This window comes from Oryctolagus cuniculus, chromosome 19 (genome assembly GCF_051225735.1).
Source record: "Oryctolagus cuniculus isolate XC-2025 breed Fujian yellow rabbit chromosome 19, ASM5122573v1, whole genome shotgun sequence".
NCBI lineage: Eukaryota > Metazoa > Chordata > Mammalia > Lagomorpha > Leporidae > Oryctolagus > Oryctolagus cuniculus.
The window spans coordinates 46,627,793-46,651,599 of NC_142885.1; the positions used below are offsets into that span (position 1 = coordinate 46,627,793).

Consider the following 23,807-nt stretch of genomic DNA (forward strand, 5'->3'; position numbering starts at 1 on the left):
CCTGTCTATGGCATCAGTAATCTCCCTATGCTCCAGTCATGAGTTTCATAGGCTATGGAAGCCCCTTGAGTTCTCCGACTCTTATCTTGTTTAGACAAGGTCATAGTCAAAGTGGAGGTTCTCTCCTCCCTTCAGAGAAAGGTACCTCCTTCTTTGAAGACCTGTTCTTTCCACTGAGATCTCACTCACAGAGATCTTTTGCCAGAGTGTCTTGGCTTTCCATGCCTGAAATACTCTCATGGGCTTTTCAGCCAGATCCGAGTGCCTTTAGGGCTGATTCTGAGGCCAGAGTGCTATTTAGGGCATCTGCCATTCTATGAGTCTGCTGAGTATCTCACTTCCCATGTTGGATCACTCTCCCCTTTATTTATTCTATCGGTTAGTGTTAGCAGGTACTAGACTTGCTTATGTGCTCCCTTTGACTCTTAGTCCTTTCATTATGATCAATTGCGAACTGAAATTGATCACTTGGACTAGTGAGATGGCATTGGTACATGCCACCTTGATGGGATTAAATTGGAGTCCCCTGGTATGTTTCTAACTCTACCATTTGGGGCAAGTCAGCTTGAGCATGTCCCAAATTATATATCTCTTCCCTCTCTTATTCCTACTCTTATGTTTAACAGGGATCACATTTCAGTTAAATTTCAACACTTAAGAATAACTGTGTATTAATTACAGAATTAAATCAGTCATATTAAGTAGAACAGACAAAAAAACTACTAAGAGGGATAATGTATTAAGTTGTTCATTAACAGCAGTCAGGGCTATGCTGATCAAGTCACCGTTTCCCATAGTGTCCCTTTCACTTCAACAAGTTTCCTTTTTGGTGTTCAGTCAGTTGTCACCAATCAGGGAGAACATATGGTATTTGTCCCTTTGGGACTGGCTTATTTCACTCAGCATGATGTGTTCCAGATTCCTCCATTTTGTTGCAAATGACTGGATTTCGTTGTTTCTTACTGCAGTATAGTATTCTAAAGAGTACATATCCCATAATTTCTTTATCCAGTCTACCGTTGATGGGCATTTAGGTTGGTTCCAGGTCTTAGCTATTGTGAATTGTGCTGCAATAAACATTAGGCTGTAGACCGCTTTTTTGTTTGCCAATTTAAATTCCTTTGGGTAAATTCCAAGGAGTGGGATGGCTGGGTCGAATGGTAGGGTTATCTTCAGGTTTCTGAGGAATCTCCAGACTGATTTCCATAGTGGCTTGACCAGTTTGCATTCCCACCAACAGTGGGTTAGTGTCCCTTTTTCCCCACATCCTCGCCAGCATCTGTTGTGGGTAGATTTCTGAATGTGAGCCATTCTAACCGGGGTGAGGTGGAACCTCATTGTGGTTTTGATTTGCATTTCTCTGATTGCTAATGACCTTGAACATTTTTTCATGTGCCTGTTGGCCATTTGGATTTCCTCTTTTGAAAAATGTCTATTGAGGTCCTTGGCCCATCTCTTAATTGGGTTGTTGGTTTTGTTTTTGTGGAGTTTCTTAATCTCTTCGTAGATTCTGGTTATTAACCCTTTATCTGTTGCATAGTTTGCAAATATTTTTTCCCATTCTGACGGTTGTCTCTTCACTCTCCTGACTGTTTCTTTTGCAGTACAGAAACTTCTCAATTTGATGCAATCCCAATAGTTGATTTTGGCTTTGACTGCCTGTGCCTCCCGGGTCTTTTCCAGAAACTCTTTGCCTGTGCCAATATCTTGAAGGGTTTCTCCAATGTTCTCTAGTAACTTGATGGTGTCAGGTCGTAGATTTAGGTCTTTAATCCATGTGGAGTGGATTTTTGTGTAAGGTGTAAGGTAGGGGTCTTGCTTCATGATTCTGCACGTGGAAATCCAATTTTCCCAGCACCATTTATTGAATAGACTGTCCTTGCTCAAGGAATTAGTTTTAGATCCTTGATCAAATATAAGTTGGCTGTAGATGTTTGGGTTGATTTCTGGTATTTCAATTCTGTTCCATTGGTCTATCCTTCTGTTTCTGTACCAGTACCATGCTGTTTTGATTACAACTGCCCTGTAGTATGTCCTGAAATCTGGTATTGTGATGCCTCCGGCTTTGTTTTTGTTGTACAAGATTGCTTTAGCTATTCGAGGTCTCTTGTGCCTCCATATAAATTTCAGCACCAATTTTTCCAGATCTGAGAAGAAGGTCTTCGGTATCTTGATTGGTATTGCATTGAATCTATAAATTGCTTTTGGGAGAATGGACATTTTGATGATATTGATTCTTCCAATCCATGAGCATGGAAGATTTTTCCATTTCTTGGTATCCTCTTCTATTTCTTTCTTTAAGGTTTTGTAATTTTCATCGTAGAGATCTTTAGCGTCCTTGGTTAAGTTTATTCCAAGGTATTTGATTGTTTTTGTAGCTATTGTGAATGGGATTGATCTTAGAAGTTCTTCCTCAGCCATGGCATTGTCTGTGTATACAAAGGCTGTTGATTTTTGTGCATTGATTTTATACCCTGCTACTTTGCCAAACTCTTCTATGAGTTCCAATAGTCTCTTGGTAGAGTTCTTTGGGTCCCCTAAATAAAGAATCATGTCATCTGCAAAGAGGGATAGTTTGAGTTCTTCCTTCCCAATTTGTATCCCTTTAATTTCTTTTTCTTGCCTAATAGCTCTGGCTAGAACCTCCAGAACTATATTGAATAGCAGTGGTGAGAGTGGACATCCCTGTCTGGTCCCAGATCTCAGTGGAAATGCTTCCAACTTTTCCCCATTCAATAGGATGTTGGCTGTGGGTTTTTCATAGATTGCTTTGATTGTATTGAGGAATGTTCCTTCCAAACCCAGTTTGCTTAGAGTTTTCATCATGAACGGGTGTTGTATTTTATCAAATGCTTTCTCGGCATCTATTGAGAGAATCATATGGTTTTTCTTCTGCAGTCTGTTAATGTGGTGTATCACATTGATTGTCTTGTGCACATTAAACCATCCCTGCATACCAGGGATAAATCCCACTTGGTCTGGGTGGATGATCTTTCTGATGTGTTGTTGCATTCTATTGGCCAGAATTTTATTGAGGATTTTTGCATCTATGTTCATCAGGGATATTGGTCTGTAATTCTCTTTCAGTGCTGCATCTTTTCCCGGCTTAGGAATTAAGGTGATGCTGGCTTCATAGAAAGAATTTGGGAGGATTCCCTCTTCTTCAATTGTTCTGAATAGTTTGAGAAGAATTGGAGTTAGTTCTTCTTTAAATGTCTGGTAGAATTCAGCAGTGAATCCATCTGGTCCTGGGCTTTTCTTTGTTGGGAGGGCCTTTATTACTGTTTCAATTTCTGTCTCAGTTATGGGTCTGTTTAGGTTTTCGATGTCTTCCTGGTTCAATTTAGGTAGGTTGCATGTGTCCAGGAATCTATCCATTTCTGATAGGTTTCCCTGTTTGCTGGCATACAAGTCCTTGTAGTAATTTCTGATGATTCTTTTTATTTCTGTGGTGTCTGTTGTTACATTTCCTTTTTCATCTCTGATTTTATTGATTTGGGTCTTTTCTCTTCTTTTTTTAGTTAGTTGGGCCAACGGGGTGTCAATTTTGTTTATTTTTTCAAAAAACCAGCTCCTCGTTTGGCTGATTTTTTGTAATGTTTTTCTTGATTCAATCCTGTTGATTTCTTCTCTGATTTTAATTATTTCTCTTCTCCTACTAGATTTGGGTCTGGTTTGCTGTAGGTTTTCTAGATCCTTGAGGTGAATAGAAAGCTCATCTATTTGGTGCCTTTCCAATTTCTTGATGTAGGCACCTATTGATATAAACTTTCCTCTTAACACTGCTTTTGCTGCATCCCATAAGTTTTGGTATGTTGTGCTGTTATCCTCATTTACTTCCAGAAAGTTTTTGATTTCTCTTTTGATTTCTTCTATGACCCATTGTTCATTCAGGAGCATGTTGTTCAATCTCCATGTGTTTGCGTATGCTCTAGGGATTCCTGAGTTGTTCATTTCCAACTTAATTCCTTTATGGTCTGAGAAGCTGCATGGTATGATTCTAATTCTTTTGAATTTGCTGAGACTTGCTTTATGGCCTAGTATGTGGTCAATCCTAGAGAAGGTTCCATGTACTGCTGAGAAGAATGTATAATCTTTAGCTGTAGGATTGAAAGTTCTGTATATATCTGTTAGATCCATTTGGGCTATAGTGTCGTTTAAATCTACTGTATCCTTGTTGATCTTCTGTCCTATTGATCTGTCTATTTCTGAGAGTGGAGTATTGAAGTCCCCCAGTACTATTGTATTGGGGTCTAAGTCTCCCTTTAAGTCCATTAACAAATCTTTTAGATAAACCGGTGCCCTGTAGTTAGGTGCATATACATTGATAATTGTTATATCTTCCTGTTGAATTGATCCCTTAATCATTATGTAGTGTCCCTCTTTGTCTCTCTTAATGGTTTTTGTGGTAAAGTTTATGGTGTCTGATATTAAGATGGCTACGCCTGCTCTTTTTTCATTTCTGTTGGCATGGTATATCTTTTTCCAGCCTTTCACTTTCAGTCTGTATGGATCTTTGTTGGAAAGATGTGTTTCTTGTAAGCAGCAAATAGATGGGTTTTGTTTTTTAACCCAATCAGCCAAACGGTGTCTTTTAACTGGACAGTTCAGGCCATTCACGTTCAATGTGACTAATGATAAGTGGTAACTTTGCCCTGCCATTTGCCAAAGATAAGTTCTAATATATGCTTTGAATTGCCTGTGATCTTTTGCTGTGAGCTTTCCTTCCTTGGTTTCCTTCCTTTACCTTCTTTCATATTGATGACCGTGTTTCTTTGTTTCTGTGTGTAACACATCTTTAAGCATCTTTTGCAGGGCTGGACGAGTGGCAACAAATTCTTTCAATTTCTGTTTGTTATGAAAAGTCTTTATTTCACCTTCATTCACAAATGATAGCTTTGCAGGATATAATATTCTGGGCTGGCAGTTGTTCTCTCTTAGTACCTGGGCTATATCTCGCCATTCCCTCCTAGCTTGTAGAGTTTCTGATGAGAAGTCAGCTGTGAGTCTGATTGGAGATCCTCTGAGAGTAATCTGACGTTTCTCTCTTGCACATTTTAGGATCTTTTCTTTATGTTTCACTGTGGAGAGTTTAATTACAACATGTCGTGGTGAGGATCTCTTTTTGGTCGTGTTTATTAGGGGTTCTGTGAGCTTCCTGTACTAGGATTTCTCTGTCCTTCTCCAAACCTGGGAAATTTTCTGCTAATATCTCACTAAAAAGGCCTTCTAATCCTTTCTCCCTCTCCATGCCTTCAGGAACTCCTAGAACCCGAATGTTGGGTTTTTTAATAGTATCCTGAAGATTCCCGACAATATGTTTTAGATTCCTAATTTCCTCTTCTTTTCTTTGGTCTGACTGTATCCTTTCCTGTTCTCTGTCTTCTAAGTCCGATATTCTCTCTTCTGCTTCTCCCATTCTGTTTGTAAGGCTCTCTATTGTGTTTTTCATTTGATCTATTGAATTCTTCACTTCAGTCACTATCCCAGTTTCCTGTTGTACTAGTTGTTTCGTTTCATTTTGATTCCTCCTTAATATTTCATTTTCACGAGAGAGATTTTCTATCTTGTCCATTAAGGATTTCTGTAGTTCAAGAATTTGTTTTTGAGAACTTCTTAATGTTCTTATCAATTTTTTGAGATCTGCTTCTTGCATTTCTTCTATGTCATCATCCTCATAATCTTGAATTGGGGTGTCTTTTTCATTTGAGGGCTTCATGGTGACTTCCTTGTTTTTATTACCTTGGTTTTTGCGTTTGTTATTTGTCATATTGGAGATATTTGGTTTCTTCACTGTGGTGCTTTTTCTTGTTATACTATGACTCTAGATTAAGTGGACTATCTGTTTTTGATGGAGCCTTAGGGCTTGAGATGGGTGTGGCCTGAGAGCTCTGTTTGGTGTGCCAAAGGTGACACTCCCACGTTAGGCGTGGTAATCCTCTCTCTCTCTCTCTCTCTCTCTCTCTCTCTCTCATTTTTTTTTGATTCAACAGGGAAGTTATTCTGCACAGCTGAACAAAGTTGGAGGTAGTTAGCAGGCAAATGATATACCCACAGGAGCCAGAGATCAGAAGCTCTTTCCCAAGGACCACACAGGGAATCTGTTTGGCCCTTAGAGTGGGCTCAAATTCTCCTTCAGTCTCCCACTGGGTTGCCAAAGTTACGGAATTGTAGCGTCTCTGGAGAGTGCTCACGTGAATTCCGTGAGTTCTCTCCCCCACCGTCTCTTTTTTCACAGTCTCAGTTCAGTAGCACCATAAATTTACTAAGTCCTAATCTCCTGTTAATTCGCCCCACCCAGAGTCAGGTTTTACTGCTAGGCTCAGGGCCGGTGCAGACCTGAGGTCGCTCTGCTTATGACGTATGTCCAAGATGGCGCCTGCTCTTTGTCTTGCTCGCCCTTGAGAGGTGAGCGGAGAGAGAGAAACCCGTGTCCATACCAGTCACCTTTTTTTTTTTTCCCTCTCTCTCTCTTCCAGTTAGCTTGGTGAAGTCCCCCCCGCCCCGGGGGTCGTTCCCTCTAGTCTCCTCTCTCCGCTTGCCTGCCGGTGTCTCGGGTTATTGAGGTTCGGCTCACCTCGCGTTCCAGCGCTGGTGTGTTGAGTCTGCCGCTGATGTCCCGAACTGTGGGCTCCCACGCTCTCCACGCAGGTCTGCTCCCCTTCCAGCGCCGATGTGTGGACTCGGAGCCCTGGACTTCCCAAGTCTCCCCGCTGTTGCACTCCCCTTCGAGCACTGGCGTGCAGACCCTGCAGCTTGCGCAGCTCAGTCCCGCGGCTCGGCTTCCGCAGCTCAGTCCCGCGGCTCGGTCCTGCGGTTCGGCTTTCGCGCGCGGTGGGCGACCTTGTTCTCCCAGTAGGTCCTCCGATTCACGCCCACTGGATCCAGAAGAGTTTTGTCTGCAATATTTTCCTGGTTCTTTTTTCTGAGGCTACCATAACTCCCCTTTTATTAAACTAAATTTTCCCGGACTATCGGTGCGCGCCCTCACTACTCCGCCATCTTCATAATCCTGAAGGTTATTTTTTCTTCACAGTAACAATTGTCAGTACAGATATTTTTGTTTTCCTCATGCCGTTCCATGCTCTGGAAATACCACATCTGTTCATCATCATAAACTTAAAGTCAGTGACTAGCTTAGTGCATTCACCATCAATTAATGATTGTCCTGAGTTATTCACCATTAGCATTTTAAGTTTCTATGTAACTCAAATTTATAACTACTGCTGCAAGAACTAATTTGACTAAGATTCGTTTTATAATTAGACAAAATAACTTTAGGAATTTAAAATATTCAGTTTTCTTTTTTGTGAAAGGAACCTCTAATATTCATACTTTTTCTGCTTAGTTTTAAAAATCTTTGTCTTTGTTTTTCAAACTGTGTGAATACATTAAGTGCACACTTCATTATTGAATCACCTAAATTTCATGGCCAGGCATGAGTTATGTGACTTTAAATTTCAGACAGCATTGCTGGTGGAGATTCAGTAGAATAGAGGCATGTGCTCTGGATATTTGTGGCAGAGCCTGGTGACCCTGCGATTGTTAATGTACTCTGCCTTCCAGTATTGCTAATGGAATAGGTTTTAAATGCCCTCACCAGAAAGAAGAAATAAGTAGATAGGATGAAAATATTGATTATCATGATTGAATCATTATGTGACATTACTTGGATCTTAACATCACACTGTACCCCAAATTTATAAATTAAAGTGTAAAAATGAAATGAAATACTGACAGTAAAGACTGAATTAGTAAAAATTATTTTGGAAACAAAATGAACAAAATAATCATGAAAGTTGTTCATTCCTCGCTGATAAGCACAAAACGCCTCAAGAAACTTGATCTGTTTCTTGATTTCTCTATGTAGACACTGGAAAAGGTTTAGTCTATCTTAGTAGCCTGAATTCATTTTCTACAGTTTGGCAGAGGGACAATTGAGAGCTGGGTCCTCCACTGTCCAGAAGCAGGGAACTGCAGTACAGTAAGAGTAGGTTCTCCAGTCTCTTCTAAACTCATACCTTACACTGCTGATATGAATATCACCCTCTCTGGATTATGACATATTGATAGGCTGTAGTAAAACTACTTGAAGCCTTTATATAAAAGGTGGTTATACTTTGTGCGTCTCCTGTCAAATTCTCAAAATATCTTTGTGCGAGGGAGGAGATGTACAATTTGGGACATGCTCAATCAGACTTGCCCCAAATGGTGGAGTTAGAAACGTGCCAGGGGATTCCAATACAATCCCATCAAGGTGGCATGTACCAATGCCATTTCACTAGTCCAAGTGCTCAATTTCAGTTCACAATGAATCACACTGATAGGTCTAAGAGTCTAAGGAATCACACAAACAAGACTAGTGTCTGCTAATACTAACAGATAGAATCAAAAAAGGAGAGAATGATCCATCATGGGAAGCGGGATACACAGCAGACTTATAGAATGGCAGATGTCCTGAACAGCACTCTGGCCTCAGAATCAGCCCTTAAGGCATGTGGATCTGGCTGAGAAGCCCATGAGAGTATTTTAGGCATGGAAAGCCAAGACACTCTGGAAAAAAAAAAAGAAGACCGAAATGAAAGATCTCCACGAGTGAGATCCCAGTGGAAAGAACGGGGCCATCAAAGAAGGAGGTACCTTTCTCTGAAGGGAGGAGAGAACTTCCACTTTGACTATGACCCTGTCGGAATAAGATCGAAGTCGGCGAACTCAAAAGGCCTCCATAGCCTTGGCAACTCATGACTAGAGCCTAGAGAGATTACTGATGCCATAAAAGAGTGTCAAATTGTTAAGTCAACAACAGGAGTCACTGTGTACTTACTTCTCATGTGGGATCTGTCCTTAATGTGTTGTCCAATGTGAAGTAATGCTGTAACTAGTACTGAAACAGTATTTTACACTTTGTGTTTCTGTGTGGTTCAAACTGATGAAATCTTTACTTAATATATACTAAATTGATCTTCTGTATATAAAGATAATTGAAAATGAATCTTGATGTGAATGGAATTGGAGAGGGCATGGTAGATGGCAGGGGTGTGAATGGGAGGGAAAATATGGGGGGGAAAGCCATTGTTATTCATAAACTGTACTTTGGAAATTTATATTTACTAAATAAAAAAATGCTGAAATAAAAAAAAAATCTTTGTGCTGTGGGTGACCATAGATTTTACACAGCTGTTCATAAAATATGTCAAATTGATAAAAGAACTATTGTTGATTTGTGGAATTTAACAATAAACACAAGGTACACTTTCATAATGTAGTTTATGTAATTTTCTCTATGACAGGAAAAGTACAGCATTCTGTTTAGAAATTATACCTTTCTTAAACAATAATCCCCTGAATATTAGAGTAAAGGGGAGGATATTATGAAACTACTTTTCTCTAAAATGTCAAATCAGTATATCTAAAAATAGCTTGCAGATTGTTATAAAATCCTTTCTTTCTTTGCACTCCTCTTTGCTTCTGACCTCAGCCCACAGACTTCATGGTAAGTCTTTTGTCACTGGTACATTCAATGATGTTATTTTCTACACTGTAATCCACAGCTATGTATATATTCTGGGGCTTAAAATATTGAGAATAAAGAGAAAATTGGTAGGATGACAGTGAACTTGATCTGCATTATCTGTCTTCTGAGAGTTTCCATAGTCCAAGCATACACTAGTGGTCATTTTTCTTACAAAATACTATTATGTGCATTCAGGTTTATATATTTTTAACAAATAAATTGGAATACACTTTCCTTTACATTGTAACCAACCTGTATTTGACATTTATAAATTTGACCACATATTGTCTTCTATTTCCTTTCTCCTATTTTTGCATCAAGTTATTAGAAACCCCTTTGTGGATTTCATGTTAGATTTCTAAATTCAGCAAATTCAAATACTGGGCACCTAATTAACTTTAACTCCAGGTAAACAGTAAATGATTATCAGTAAAATATTTGGTATGTGTTAATTGTATTTCAATAGCATGAAATTAGATAATATTTTTGCTAAAAATCATCTTAAATTCATATTTAATGGCTCTCCTGTGTTTTATCTGATAACCTCTGCTCTTAGGAACAATAATTCTTTGCAATCCAGAATCAGCCCCAATGCCTTCAGAGCTTCACTACAACTGCGTGTTACCATCCTACAGGTGAACATTTGCATTTGATTTTAGGTAAGCATCAGAGAGCACATATAAAAATTACCATCTATGGCATTTTATCCACTAATTTTATTGTTTTATTCACAACACATGAATTACTTTTATAAAATAATTAAGGTATAGAGTCATAAAGTAATTAATGCATACACTAATGATCTGTGCTACACAATATTTTATTAATCTTGAAGAAGGATCCTTAGAATCTGGAAGTCATTGTGACGATGGCTTTAAGCACCATGATTCTGGTGCTTCTATGTCCAGGTAGAGAGTAAATCCAAGTATGCCAAGGGTGTAGAGCTTGTTGGTGGCAGCAACATGTATGTGGGTTAAACATATGCTTTTAGGTAGATGCAGCTTTTAATGAAAGATTAACAAACAAAATTAACTTGTTGTTTCTTAATTTTTGAAATTTTAATATGTATTTATACAAAAGGAACACATTTCATGTATTTCATATATACATTCAAGAACATAATGATACTTCCCATCTCTTCTTTGTTCCTACCCTTGCTCCATCTTCATTTCTTATTTTTCTTTTAGTTTTTGCAATATGATTTTAATTTACTTTAAATAACAAGTTTATGCATTTGTTCACTGACAGCTATAAATCTATAATAAGAACTAACAGCACAACGTCCTAACATTTCTGTATTAACTTACACATTTGTGTTGATAGAGCTACAGTGCTGTAAGTAACCTTGAAACATCACCACATCCTCATCAACCCCAGAAAAAGGAGAGAATGTTGGAGTTGACTGTTTTTCTCATCAACATGCATCTAAATTATTCTAATTTTTGCCATAGGTTAAAGCCCGCCCTCCTGAAATTCATGTTGCAATTTAATTGCCAATTTAGGAAGTGATTTGGCCAGGAGGACTCCAGCTTCATGGATGTGATTGGTGCCATCATAAAAGAACAGTTTGGTCCCCCTTTGCTCTCTGGTCCCCTCTCTCTTTGCCATGGGACAATGCAGCAAGAAGGCTAGCATAAGATGGAAGTTTGTCATTTCTGAACTTTACAACATCAGGAATTGTGAAAAAAAATTTATTTAAAGATTTATGTATTCTGTTATAGTAATATGAAATGGACTAAAGCACCCTAGAATAAATTAATCTGGTATCATTGTTATGTCTACATCCAAAGCAATACCATCCTAAGTAATGGAGAAATTCTAACCTTGGATCTATCTTAAATAAGAAAATTAGACTAATATTTGAGGATCTAAAAAAAAAAAACTCTCAAAGCATGGGTGAATGTGCCTGTATTTTCTAATTTGGCAATAAAAGTGTAACCATGTGGTGATTTTGTTGAAGCTTATGTATACCACCTCATGATTTATGTGTTTTCTACATGAAATTGAAAGCTGGACTTTGACAGTATGACCTCTGAAACTGAGGATAGTTCATATAGTGATTTCTAGGATGAAAACTAAGAGATATGCAATACCATTCTAAAGATAAGATGTTATAATGGAAACTTTTGTTAAGTAGAATAATTCCTGCTGATGATATAAGAACTTTTGTTTTTGTTTTGCTTGTTTTTCAGACATATATGTGTTTTCTCCATGATATAAAGATGATCACACTTTCTGCTTATATTGCTGTGAATAAATATCTTATTTTTCAAGCTGGCATTGGAATGACAGCCAACACCTTCCTCCTCCTCTTCCACATCCTCACACTTCTGCTGGATCACAGACCCAAGCCCACTGACCTGATCACCAGTCACCTGGCCTTTGTTCACATTACATTGCTCATCACTGTGTTATTTTTGTTCTCTCCAGACCTGTTTGGGTCACTCAATTTTTGGAATGACTTTAAATGTAAGAGTTTGTTCTACAGCAGTAGGGTGCTGAGGGGGCTCTCCATCTCTACCATCTGCCTCCTGAGCATCATTCAGGCCATCACCATCAGCCCCAGCACATCCTGGTTGGCACAGTTTAAATATAAATCCACACATTTCATCTTTTACTTCTTCCCATTTGTATGGTTGATTTGTTTGTCTTTTAGTATTGGTGTGATCTTCCACACTGTAGCATCGTCCAATGTGACCCAGACCAATATGATGGTTCTCACTAAGTACTGTTCACTTTCTCCCATAGGCCGTGGCATCATGGGTATGATGTTCACAATGACAACATACAGGGATGTCTTCCTTGTAGGACTCATGCTGCTCTCAAGTGTGTACATGGTGATCCTCTTGTCCAGGCATCAGAAAACATCAGAAAAGGTCCCAATACCTTCACAGCACCAGCCCCTTCCCAAGATCCTCCCCAGAGAAAAAGGCCACCCAGACCATCCTTCTGCTAGTGAATTTCTTTGTGGTCATGTACTGGGCAGACTTAATCATCTCATTCTCCTCAATGATACTGTGGACATATGACTATGTTACGTTAGGTGTCCAGAGTGTTGTGGCCAATGTCTATGCTTCTGCCAGTCCGTTGGTGCTTATCAGTTCTGATAAGAGGATAGTTGTTATGTTGCACAGTATACTATGGAAATGATTTTGATTTTTATTAGTTAATGACAGAAGTGGTTGCCTTGCCTTGGCATGTGTTGCGGTAGTTAAGGCGGTGCTTTGGATGCCCACCTCCTGTATTAGAGTGCCTGAGTTTGAATCATGTTCATGTTTCTGATCCATCTTATTGTCAGTCAACACTCTGAGTAGTATAGCAGGTGCTTACTCAAGTAATTAGGTTCCTGTTACATGTTAGCACCAGATGGAGATCTAGAATTCTGGTGTTGGCCTGGCCATCACATGTTTGCTATCATTTAGGTTTTGAACAAGCTGATGTATTTCCTTCCTTCCTTCCTTCCTTCCTTCCTTCCTTCCTTCTTCCTTCCTTCCCTCCTCTCACTCTCTTCTGACTTCCAAATGAAGTAAAATAAAGAAATAATTTTGAAAATGATTGTATAAAATTGAGATTTATGAGGCAAATTATTCCAATAGATAAGTTCCTATCTTATTAAACTTTACAGAATTATATTTTCTCATGTTCAAATAAAAGAAATATGTATTTTTCAGAAATTACATTTCTTTTGATTCAAAATCCACCACAATGTAAGATTTAGATGGCTTTACAAGTATCTTGTCCTGTCGTTTTTCACTTCACAACTTCTCACAGACAATTTTTCTTTTTTTTAACATTCATGCTGTAGAACTATCCATAAGTAACCAAATCTTTTTTTTAAAGATTTATTTATTTACTTTGAAAGTCAGAGTTATACAGAGAGAGAAGGAGAGGCAGAGAGAGAGAGAGAGAGAGAGAGAGAGAGAGATCTTCCATCCTCTGGTTCACTCCCCAGATGGCCACAAAGGCCGGAGCTGCACTGATCCGATTTCAGGAGCCAGGAACTTCTTCTGGGACTCCCATGTGGGTACAAGGGTGCAAGGACTTGAACCATCTTCTACTGCTTTCCCAGACCATATCAGAGAGGTGGATTGGAAGTGGAGCAGCCGGGACTTGAACCGGCACCCACATGTGATGCTGGCACTGCAGGTGGCAGCTTTACCTGCTATGCCACAGCGCTGGCCCCAGTAATCAAATCTTTTATGACTTATTTTTTTATTAATTTCACATTCATTGTATACAGGATCTCCATCAGGTTTATCAGTTTTTAAATGATCAACTCGTAATTACCATTTAAAATCAAATTTTCTCAACTAAAATTTTCACTCTGCTTAGTTCAGCTTACTCTTTAATCTATGGTAGCCATGCTTTATTTCAAAAGGTTTAAGCTATTTCATTATGCATTATGGACAAAATGTCTGCTTTCAAATCACAGCTACAAAAAGTAGATCAAGTTTTCAGGTTTACAGAAAACCATACTATAATAATTTACCAATATAAACATCTTGATTCCTGTTTATTCCATTCTGTTTAGACAGCAACAATAACAAAATGCTATCACTGACAATTACATAAAAACATCTCAATCCAGAAACCAAGTTTTACAGCCACTGTTCCTACCAATCAAAGAAATATGCCCCAAGACCCCAATTCTCAGGAATTTTAACATATTAATGGTACATTAGATACCTAAGACTGAGGACTATGGCTTACTTTATAAAAAAAAAAAAAAGATAGCCATATCAGCTTAATTCCATATATATAATACTACCTATTTAATAAAAACTGTAATAAACATAATAAACTAGTACTGCAAACTTATGCTGTTCATGTGGGAAGACACTGCAAGAGAAGACAACAGAGACTGCCTGGCAATAAGAAGTATAAATTCCTTCTATAGGGATGGAGAAATAAAAGGCCAAATCTAGTTGTCTAAAAGACAATTCACTGTACACATTTTATTTACAGTTTTTTGTGCACTGTCTTAATATGAATGGGACCACTTTTCTACTTGAGCCATTTTTAACCAAAGCAAAATAACCTAAGTAATACAAAGTGTAAAAAATACAGCATAAAGATACAAAAACAGACATGCTAATTCTAGTTAGTAATGTAATTATGATGTTGCATTTTTTATAATCCACAATTATGTTTAGGAAATCACACAAACATAGATCACTGATTTGAATGAAATACATAAATTTGTAGCAAAGCTTTGTAGTTACAATAAACAAAAAAATTACCAAAGAATGCACAAAATTAATGTTTATTCCACCTTTGTGTCATATTCCTGGATCCTTCACCAGTGTTACATGAGGAAAAAACAAAAGCAAACCAAATGAAAAACTGAAATCAGAATCACTAATGTTATCAAATAGGGAAACAAATAAATTAAAATCTAGCAGCCATCAGCAAAAGTGCAGCAAAGATGATGATGTAAAAAGAAACAAGGAAAATTGCTAGAAAACTGTATGCATCATACTCTTTCAAACCAGCAAACTATGCTCTGCATACAATGGAACATAAACAGTATTTTTTCCTGTAAGGAATGTGTTTGTATAATTCTTTTTTTTTTTTGACAGGCAGAGTGGACAGTGAGAGAGAGAGACAGAGAGAAAGGTCTTTCTTTGCTGTTGGTTCACCCTCCAATGGCCGCCGCGGCCGGCGCGCTGCGGCCGGCGCACCGCGCTGATCCGATGGCAGGAGCCAGGAGCCAGGTGCTTTTCCTGGTCTCCCATGGGGTGCAGGGCCCAAGCACCTGGGCCATCCTCCACTGCACTCCCTGGCCACAGCAGAGGGCTGGCCTGGAAGAGGGGCAACCGGGACAGAATCCGGCGCCCCGACCGGGACTAGAACCCGGTGTGCCGGCGCCGCTAGGCGGAGGATTAGCCTTGGGCCAGGAACACATAAGGATCGTGGGGAAGATGTATACTGTATGTAATTCTTTGATTGGGATAGTGGACACTCTAGCCAAAATTTAAAAAAATGAACACAGAAGTACAAGACAAAGGTGAATGAGACTTCTCTTATATCTTAGCAACATTTAGATGGAAATCAAATTTAAATGCAGTCCACTCTGTTTTTGAAGAGGCTTTGGTTCAGCTCCCAAATCTTGATTGTTTGACGCAGTCTCCTATGAGAATACTCAAAAGGTGTCTTCTTAAACAACAAACCTATTTTTAGTGATGGAGCCGCTCTTAGTAGCTGTGTCTGCATGGGACTGATAACCAATCACTATCTTTGGAGGAAGTCCTAACCTTTCCTTGTATACCCTCTCTATATGTGTAACAGCATCTCTGTTTTCACATTCAGTAGTCCATATTGCCACTTTATCACCTTTAGCTCTAACATTGACAACAGCTCCACACACATCATCGCTGTAGTCATCAAAAGATTCTCCAATAAGGCACAGCAGTGTCTCTAGCCAAAAGCGATCGATGTCACTTCGTCTCTGCTCTTTGTTTAATGTAATTAGCCATTTGCCTCCCCGTTTGTTTTTCTCATCTTCCTACATAGGCTCAATGCCATCCTTAAAAAGTGAGTACTCCCAGCCAGGCATTAAATTACTAGACAACTGGATATGGTTGTACAGAGCCCAAAAGTCTTCAACAGTATCAAACTTAGAGATCAGCCAAAGGTTTGCTTGCCAAGTTTTGCTTTTATCATGCTTAAAAAACCAGAGCGCCAATCTGTTCTGTAGAGGATGTTTAATATAGTGTTCTGGGTTAGCAACTTCCTGATTAGATTCTGTTTTCTCCTCTTCTACAGGTAGGGGATTAGGAGTGGGGGTGGTTTCCGGTTCCACAGTCGTCATCTTAGATCGATCTTATGACTTCTTTTTAAAATATATCACTTTACTCATAAAAATTAAAGCTAGGCAAGTTTCAAGTGTAGCTTGGACATCAATTTCTGTCTGCAATATTACTTTTTAATATCTTTCTTTTGTAGTGTAGTAGATGGTATTGTCACTGTTTTAAGGTGTATTTCTTTTTCTCTTCCCAATTTTTGCATCAAATTTGGTAATGCGATTTGACATTTTTATGTTTAATGATCCAAATAAATGGTTTTATTTATTTATTCTCATTTTTTTCATATAACTCTGTTTGTATTTTCTATTTTCTTGTCCCTTTATCATGTAGTTTTACATCACAATACTCCATTTAATTAATACTGTCATCATTTGCCTTTAATGTTTAAACTGTGCGTTGTGTATTTGCTTTTTTATATTTTTCAAATATTTAGTTTGTTTTCCAAATATCACTACTCAACTTTATCTTAGTATTTCTCATTTTCATTCTTATTTAAGTTTTCGTTTGATATGTATTTAAATATATAATTCAAATATCTAATTTCTGTGAACGTTCATTTTCACAGATAGTTCTGTGTATGCTCCATTATTTCCATTTTGGTTCTCATATTTGCTCTGCTTTGCTACTTGGAAACTCTGCTTTGTTACTAGCAAAAAGTTAAATAGTTCCTTGTTTCTTAAATTTGACCACAGAGAAAGTTAAATGACCCACACAGGATTGAGGCCCAAGTGGTCAGATAGTGTCCTGAGGGCAACACTTTCTCTCAGTTTAATTTCTCCTCCAGTCCTGAAGTTGATTGATGTTTAATTGTGGGGAAGTCTCCTATTTTCCCTTTGATGCTCTTGGACATTCTAAGGATTTTTGTAACTCCCTGCATATATTTTGTTGCTATATTAGAAGTGTTGTGTGTACATGTTATATATGTTTTACCACCTGTATGTATACACCAAATGCACACAAGAGTAGAATATTTCACATCTAGTGTTTGTGGCAGTCGATAGAGTCATAAAAAATACCAATTTCTTATTTTTGAACATCTGAGGACCAAATGATACACTAAACACTAATAATGATTTCTAGATTGTAATTTATTTTAATGTTTTATAAATAATTTTCTTTTATATAAATTATAGAATTCTAATTCTTTAAATTATTCATTAGCACTAGAATAGAGGATGGCCCAAGTGCTTGGGCTCTGCCCCCCATGGGAGACCAGGATATGCACCTGGCTCCTGCCTTTGGATTAGCGTGGTGCACCGCCCACAGTGCGCTGGCCGCGGCAGCCATTGGAGGATGAACCAATGGCAAAAGGAAGACCTTTCTCTCTGTCTCTCTCTCTCACTGTCCACTCTGCCTGTAAAAAAAAAAAAAGATTTACTTATTTATTTGAAAGACAGTGCTACAGAAAGGCCGAGGCATAAGGAGTCTTCCACATGCTGATTCACTTGCAAGATGGCCCCACAGTCTGGAGCTGAGCCTATCCAAAGCCAGGAGCCAGGAACTTCCTCTGGGTAGTTGTAGGGGCCCAAGCACTTGGGCCATCTTCCACTGCCCTTCTGATCCATAGCAGAGAGCTGGATCAGAAGCAGAACAGCTGGGATAGGAACCAGAGCCCATATGGGATGTCGGCACTGCGGGTGGTGGCTTTACCTTCTATGCCACAGCACTGGATCCCTGAATTCCGTTTTTGATGCAATCATCACACTTACTATTCTGCAGTTTCTGATCCCTTAAAATAATTTGGATGTTTTATTTGATACTATTGTTTAATAAAATAACCTTGAATAAAACATGCATGGGACTAATGCTACCCATGAACACTTTTATTGTAGTTCTCCTGTCATTTCACAATTGATAGAAAACAGGATTTGTAGATATATGCTTTTATGATATTACTGCATGTTAAAACTTGAAATTTGCAAAATTATCTGCTAGTGTTGGGAATCAGATTCACTCTCGTTTACAGGTTAAAATGCTGTCCAGGTGTATATTTAATAACCTGTGAATTTTTGCTATAAAATATTTGATATTCATTATAATTATTTATTTATTATATACTAAATAATTTGTTTTGAGATAGTTATGTTTATTTTTATTAAAAAACAATAATTGTCCATGTTCAAAGGATATAATGCAACATTTCAATACATTGCATATATTTTTATGATCTAATTAGGATAATTAGCATTCATTACTTTATATCTTCAATAGTTTTGAGATAGTTTTGATCTCACCTATGATAACTTACAATGTGCTAACTCATATTTATTTTGAATTAATTTTAATTTTGTATATTTTGAAATGCTTTTAAACTTATTTATTTAGTTGAAAAGCAGTTTGAACAGAGAATGTGAGTGGAAGTGTGACACATGTACACACAGAGACACAGAGAGAAACACAGAGAATCTTCTATGTATCTCTTGGTTCAGTTCCTAAATGTCCACAAAAGAAGGGGTTAGGCGTGGCAGAAACCAGAAACTAGGAACTCCATCTGAGTCCTCCATGTGGGAGGCATGGACACACACAATTGAGTCATCATCTTCTAATGCACATCTATAAATGTGTGCATTAGCAAGGAAGTAGATGAGAAAGAGAAGACATAAGTGTCCCAAGCAGTGGCTTAAACTGATGCATCTGTTCATTTTACATATTTAAAAACAGTATACCTTATGGATATATACATAGATGATATTATGTATGTGACATATTAGCATTAAAGACTGATTCTTCAAGTTTCCATATGCTCAAATAGTTCTTATCTACAATTTTATATTTTTCACTTATTGAATTTCTTTTTTTTTTTTTTTTTGACAGGCAGAGTAGACAGTGAGAGAGAGAGAGAAAAAGGTCTTCCTTTGCAGTTGATTCACCCTCCAATGGCTGCTGCGGCCGGCACACTGCAGCCGGCCGGCGTACCGCGCTGATCCGAAGGCAGGAGCCAGGTGCCTCTCCTGGTCTCCCATGGGGTGCAGGGCCCAAGCACTTGGGCCATCCTCCACTGCACTCCCAGGCCATAGCAGAGAGCTGGTCTGGAAGAGGGGCAACCAGGACAGAATCCGGTGCCCTGACTGGGACTAGAACCCAGTGTGCCGGTGCCGCAGGCGGAGGATTAGCCTATTGAGCCGCGGCGCTGGCCAACTTATTCAATTTCATTATCTGAACATTGATGTAAGAGAGAATACAGGTTCAGTTTGTCATCTCAGTAAAATCTAATGTCAAATGGAAACAATATATTGATTTACATTAGTCAAAGTATTGTATTTTTCTCATAAACTAAGTCTGAGTAGCATATAGAACCTTTATAAACATTTTCTCCTTACAACAGAGTAAACTGTAACAGAGAGTATTTATAGATTACCTAATGGTTCCTTATTTCACTTTATATTTATTACATCAGCTTCCATGAAATTTAGAATTTGTGGAATACTACAAAATATAAAAAGTCCATAGTAATAGAATTATACTTGAATTAAGGAGAAATATATTAATTGACCATTGAGTATGCATTATTAATTAGCAATATCATGCAAAATAATATAATAATGTAAAATTCCATTTATTAAAGGTCTTCAAAAGTCATGAAAAATGTATATTATGAACAACCTAGGCCCAAATTTCAAAAATTTGTACCAAAATGTTAAATATATTTTCTATGAACTTTTTGAAGTACCTTGAACATAGCTTGTTTAACATCTAAACAACAATGAGCATAAATAGCATGTTATGAACATTAAGGGAAATTAATATTTTATCATCTTAACAGAAAATGCACCTGATTAAATCCATCACGTATTTATGTTAAAATTCTACACAAAATAAGCATTGAATGGAAATTCCACAAGTTGATTAACAGCAGTTATGGGGAGCAGGAATTTATCCTAGTAGTTACCACACATATTAGGAAACCCAGGTCCCATATCAAAAAGTTGGGTTTGAATTTCTGGTTCTGTTTCCTGATTCCTTATTAATTCAAACACTTGGAAGCGGTGGTGATGGCTCAAGTAGCTGAGTTCCAGGCACATATATGAGAGATCTGGCTTGAGTTCCTAGAGCCTGGATCTGACCCTAATCCAACCCTGGCTGTTGCAAGCATTTGTCAGGTAAACCTGCATTTAAGAGATATTTCTGTGCATATATCTGTTTTTACTCTGTCCCTCTCTCTCTTGCCATGCCTCCTTTTTTCCTTCCCAAACATATAATAAAAATGTAAAAATGGCACCTAAAAGAATCCTAAACACCACACTTAATGAAGGAACTAAATGTTTTCCACAGATGAATTGACACAAAACATATATATTCTATTTGTACTTCTATTAAATATCATATTGGAGGTTTTTGCTAAAAATATCAGGTTATAAAAGTGAGGTTAGGAGATCTGGATGGTAAAAAGAAAAGTAAAACTTGATTTTCATGCTGATAGTAAAAGATAATACTGTGTATAAAATATTTAAGAATTCATTAAGAACCCACTCTAATTGATAAGTTCAGCAAAGTTGCAGTATGTGAGATCAGTATATGAGAATCAATTGCATTTCTGAAAAGTATTAGTGAACATTATGAGACAGTACTTAAGAATGTGGTACCATTCTGAGTTGGACATTGTACAGAGGGTTGGCCTGCTGTTTGGAATGTGAACATCCTATAGGGAAGGGCTTTGGGGAGAGAGCTACCATGCTTCTGATCAAGCTTAGAGTAACGTGCCTGGCAGGAAACATATGAAGGCCCAACTGTGGGTTCCCATTAGCCACATAGGAGATGTGGATGGAGTCTAGCTCCTGGCTTTGGTCTGGCCAATCACTACCTGTTGAGAGTAATTAGGGATTAAGCTAACAGCTGAGAGATCTCTTTCACTCCTTCTCTTCCTCTCTTTCTCTCTCTCTCTCTCTCTCCATTTGTCAGTGTATGTTTCAAATAAATATGTTTTTTGAAAAAAATGATAGCATTCTAAAAGCAACAAATTTAATGTATGACTCCACATATTTTAAGACAATTAACCCTAATTTTATAATGAGCTCTACCAAATAAAATGAGAGACCTGATTTTTAAAAACCAGTGATTTGAATTGCCATATTGCCACAAAATACAGAAAATTTCAATAATTGTGCAAGAATTCCTCAATAGCATGAATTATTTGAGAACAGTAAATAAAAATTTGAAAAAAAAAACAGGCCTCCCCTGCTGCATAATAGCTCTAATCCAACAACGGTAAAAGGCAAGTGTTGTCAGGGATATGCAGAATATAGAATCATCAAATGTTGCTCCTGGGAACATAAAACAGTACAGCCACTTTAAAAACAACCTAGCAATTTTCTCAAATGTTATAATAGAACTACCACATTGGAGCCCTGGTATTTGATACAGCAGTCAATGTGTTGCTTTAAGCAACCAGGGCCCCATATGGTGCACCTGGGTTATAGCTCAGTCTCTGTTCTAAATTCTGGTTTCCTTCTAGTGCACTCCTGATAGGAGACAGATGATGGCTTAGTCAGTTACTTTCCTGCCACCCAGTTGGGACACTCTGATTGAGTTTACTCTAACCCAGTCATGCTATTGTAGGCATTTGAGCAATAAATCAGAGGATGGGAATTCTGTCTGTCCCTCTGTCTCTGTAACTGTCACTGACGTTGTTCTCTTTGTCTTTTCTCTACCTTTCAAATAAAAGAATAAAAATTGAAAATAGAATGACCATATGACCCAGCTAGAATTAAAGAAACTATGACCATCACTGAAAATAGACCTGAGTCTGTCTCCAGACCTTCATTGAATGCATAAGGAACTTCAATCAAACTTAGTCCATAAACTGAGAATCCAGTTTAGAGATCAATTTTGGGCAGCAGCTTGATTTCAGCAAACTAGTATCCACATTTCAACCACCAAGACGTAAAAATAAGGCAGGTGCTCACCAAATGAGGCTTTTCTGTACTGTGCTTCCACATCCTGTATTCAAGCATTCACTGCCAAACTGGTGGAGCTCAGCTCTGTGAACATTCTGGGCCCTGAAAACTGTCCAAGTCATGAGTTATTCTTTGTTCACAAAAGCAATTAGCTTCAATTTCTCAAAACTTTCTCTTCTGGGTCTGGTATTATAGTGTAGTGCATTAAACCTCAACCTAGGATGGCAGCATCACATCAGTGTTGTGTCCTGGCTGCTGCACTTCAGACCCTACTCCCTCTTAATGTCATGGAAAAGCAGAGAAAGATGGATGAACTATTTGGGCCGCTTTCCCATGTGGGTGATTGGGAATAAGCTCCCAGCTCCTGGCTTTGGCCGGTCTCAGTCCTGCCCCTTGTGGCCATTTAGGGAGTGAACTAGTAGGTGGAAGATCTCTGCCTCACTCTCCCTGTAAATCTGCCTCCCAAATCAATTTATCCTTAAAAATAAAAATGTTTCACTTCTAGTACAATTTGTTATACTGTGATTATAATCACATAATCCATTTATATCAACATGCATTAATTTAAAAATGCATGAAGCGTTCACTTACAATGTATGACTCTTGTTAGGCTGTCATGGTTTTTAAAATAAATATGTCAAAATGCTAAAGTGATTCAATTACTTTAATACTCAAATTTCAAAACTAGAAAACTGTTTTCATTTTAATATATTTATGTTATTAAGAGGATGAGAGCTACAGATATCTCCCATCCACTGGTTCACTTACCAAATGACTGCCCCAGATAGGGATTTGGCCAGGTTAAAGCCGGGAGCCAAGAACTCAATTCATGTTCTCCATATGAGTGGGAGGGTTGAGGTGCGTTAGCCATTGCATATTGCCTTCCAGATTGCACATTAGCAAGAATATGAGATCAGAAGCAGAACTGGTACACAAATCCAGGCACTCTGAAATGGGATGTGAGTGTCTCAAAAGACATCTTAACTGCTGCACTATCTGCTGTTTCTAAGTTGTTTGCTTTATTTGTGTGTGTTTCTATATTTATATTTCTATATATATGGGAGAGATATTAATATCATGGCTGGTTTTAAATAAATATGAGAGGAAAGGGTGATTGAAAAGGCAGAGACATGCCATGAGAGATTTTTCAATGGTGAAATATGTAAAGCGAACACAATCCTGTAAGGAGTATGAGTGAATAGGAATCATGTGGCTAATTTGAACAGCGAAATGGAATTGGAGGGAAATGGTATCAACACATAAAGTACACGCTGCTGTAATTCAGATTGTTAGTGAAGTGGAGGAAAAATATAATGATATTTTCAGGGTAACAATACCCCTTAACAAATAGAGCTCAGAGAAAAAAAAAGTTGCATAAATGTTTTTGACCACACCTCTGTCCATACAAGGAGTATTTTTTTAACTTTTATTTAATGAATATAAATTTCCAAAGTACAGCTTATGGATTACAATGGCTTCCCCCCCATAACGTCCCTCCCACCCGCAACCCTCCCCTCTCCCACTCCCTCTCCCCTTCCATTCACATCAAGATTCATTTTCAATTCTCTCTGTATACAGAAGATCAGTTTAGCA

The 23,807-nt window shown here is 38.1% G+C and overlaps 1 long non-coding RNA gene and 2 pseudogenes across 1 annotated transcript in view; 2 read left to right on the top strand and 1 right to left on the bottom strand.

Annotated features, from left to right (window-relative positions):
- LOC138846908 (uncharacterized) overlaps nucleotides 1–11,390 on the top strand; it is a 90,533-nt gene extending 79,143 nt beyond the window's left edge. Inside the window, exons 2-3 of the long non-coding RNA XR_011384412.2 lie at nucleotides 10,071–10,173; nucleotides 10,966–11,390. This is a non-coding gene — a long non-coding RNA (uncharacterized LOC138846908). The remainder of the gene's footprint in view (nucleotides 1–10,070; nucleotides 10,174–10,965) is intronic.
- A 322-nt stretch (nucleotides 11,391–11,712) lies between these two features.
- LOC149120553 (vomeronasal type-1 receptor 90-like) lies at nucleotides 11,713–13,098 on the top strand (annotated as a pseudogene).
- Nucleotides 13,099–15,162: 2,064 nt separating this feature from the next.
- Nucleotides 15,163–16,335, bottom strand: LOC149120554 (eukaryotic translation initiation factor 4E pseudogene; annotated as a pseudogene).
- Between the last annotated feature and the right edge of the window lie 7,472 nt (nucleotides 16,336–23,807).